This window comes from Limulus polyphemus, unplaced genomic scaffold (assembly GCF_000517525.1).
Source record: "Limulus polyphemus unplaced genomic scaffold, Limulus_polyphemus-2.1.2 Scaffold1657, whole genome shotgun sequence".
Taxonomy (NCBI): domain Eukaryota; kingdom Metazoa; phylum Arthropoda; class Merostomata; order Xiphosura; family Limulidae; genus Limulus; species Limulus polyphemus.
Genome location: NW_013667267.1, coordinates 192,497 through 195,148, shown reverse-complemented (window position 1 = coordinate 195,148; position 2,652 = coordinate 192,497). Strand labels below are relative to the sequence as shown.

The window sequence follows — 2,652 nt, the reverse complement described above, 5'->3', positions numbered from 1 at the left end:
AAAAGTAAAACTGATTGCCAAGTGGTTAGTATTGTGAGAGTCAGACCTGATCGCTAAATGGTTGGTATTGTAAAAGTAAAACTGATTGCCAAGTGGTTAGTATTGTAAGAGTAAGACTGATTGCTAAATGATTGGTATTGTAAAAGACAAATGTGATCGCTAAGAGCATGGTTGGTATTGTAAGAGTCAAACGTGGTTGCTAATGATTAATATTGCAGCAGTGAAACCTGATTGCTCGGTAGTATGTAAGAAACAAACCTAATCTCTTACAATTGATAATGTAAGACACAAATTTAATCGCTAAGTAATTGTTATTATTAGGAGAAAAACCTGATCTCTAAGTGGTTGGTATTATGAAAGTAAAACTGATTTTTAAATGGTTGATATTGTAAGAGTAAAACTGATTGCTAAATGATTGTTATTATTAGGAGAAAACCTGATCTCTAAGTAATTCTCTTGATCCCATCGAGCATGTTTAGAAATTAAGTGTTAATTGCTTTTATTTACTCAATACTTTTTAATAAGAATAAAATGTGATTTGATTTCGGTTTTTTAAGCTGCACATAGATATATTTTCTGTAATTAAGATGGTTTCTGAAGTTGGTTTGAAACGCATCTCTAACTCTTTGGAATAATAATGACTCTTGAGTAAGAATCCTTATTTAACTTACTCCCACTTGCTCCTCATTTCTTTTTTTTACTAATTTTATTGTTCAGTAACCATTTTAGTCAGTATATACAAACTGATTGTTCTATTTCGTTAAAAATAAATATACACATTCAAATTTATTTGTCTTTCACAATTATTATGATATTCAGTTTTAGCCCTTTAATCTTCTGAACAACAACAAAAAAGTCAACTATTCGAAAGCGTTCGAGTTTTGGGTATTTTTTTCATTGCACCTTTTATTTGTGATCCTGTGTGCTAACTCTTTTATCAGATTCAATTTTAGCCCTTAATATCTCCCTGATTTGCCGAATACAGATTAACGTACTTTACAAAAAATGTTCTTTTAATTGTTCATTGTTGTATCATAAGATTTATCTCAGTTTTATGATTTGTGTTTGCATATACAAGAGTATTATTTTATCAAAAGACGTGATAAAGCTAGTTACAGAAAACCAACTCAGCAATGTATGTAAATATCGCCGATAAATAAATCTGAATTTATGTAATATGTCGCTTCGCTTCACTTGTAACATATAATTAGCTGTTTTTAAACTTTTAATTTGAAAATTTAGAAAAACAAGACTATGTATATTGTTAGGCTTTATAGCCTCGACTATAAGTCAATAGAAATTGATGTAGAAACTTACTGAAAACGTAATTGTATTTGTTAGTGTGTTACTAGAGTAGCTTCAAAATCTGTGCCTTTAGAACGCTATGATATACACATTCTGACTTTCTGTGTTCAGTGGCTCAACGGTGAACTTGAGGGCTTTCAATTCTATATTTTGAGGTTTGATCCCTGTGGCAGAAATAGCGCAGATAGCCAATAGCGTAGCTTTACGTTATACAAACAAAATTAAAATATTTATAGAGATATAACCTAAAGTGATATAACTTTTCGGGGTGCTTTTTGTGCTTTTTCAAGCTTTTTATGAGCATACATATTTTTCAATACAAATAGGTTTTGTGTTATTTGCGTAGGATTCTGCTGTCGGTTTTGACCTGAAATCTGAATGAAGTCTGAGTTCTGATTAAAGTAATTAAAACTCATGAAAACTACGATATCTACTCATATATGTGTTGTCAATAATTGTGAGAAACACAGCACCTTTAATATGACTATAAAGAAAAACCATAGCTTTAGATTGAATATACTTTGTTAGTTTGTTTTTACACAAAGCTACTATCTGTGCTCAGCCGTTCCTAATTTGGAAACTATACGCATGAACGAAGGCAACTAGCCGATATCACACACTGTCTACTCTTGAGGTACTCTTGTCAGACCGAATAGTATGATTTGACAGTCACTCTTATAGCACATACGCGATTCAAAAGTGCGGAGTGCGTTTTTGCAGCAATGGAACGTGAACCACAAATCCTGGAATTCACAGTCTGGCCACGTTAATCTCAATACCAGGGCTGACCCAATTATAGTTGATAAATGTATTGTCCTAGGGGAAATAAATGTCACTAGAAGCAGATTGAAAATCATAAGTTTTATTCGCGAATGTTTGATAATGGCGCAGGGTATTCAAATATTGTTACAGAGTTTGTTCGGTATGCTTTCCGTTCTTTTCAATCAGCACATCGAGCTTATCCCCTAAGTAAAGCTATTGCGAACATTATCTGTCCGGTCAATAGTCGCTGATTCAGCATGACACATATTATATTCAAATTATCAGTTTCATATTACTGAAGAAGAAAGAAGGAAGATAAACAAAGCTAGTTTGCGTGAAAGGTGATTTATTAATGCAGTGTAATATGGTTTTTAATACTGCCTTCAAGATTTCTTGAATAGCTCCCTCCCCCAGTGGCACAACGGAATGTCTGCGGACTTACAACGCTAGAATTCGGGTTTCGATACCAGTGGTGGCCAGAGCACAGATAGCCCATTATGTTGCTTTGTGCTTAACTTCAAACAAACAAACAAAAATTTCTAGAATAAACCCTTTGCGCCTCTACTGAAATTTTGCTTCTCCAGA

At 33.2% G+C, this 2,652-nt stretch overlaps 1 protein-coding gene across 11 annotated transcripts in view; it reads left to right on the top strand.

Moving 5' to 3' along the window:
* The window catches only part of LOC111087030, a 104,320-nt gene that overhangs the window by 28,954 nt on the left and 72,714 nt on the right, over window positions 1-2,652 (top strand). The window lies entirely within an intron of this gene.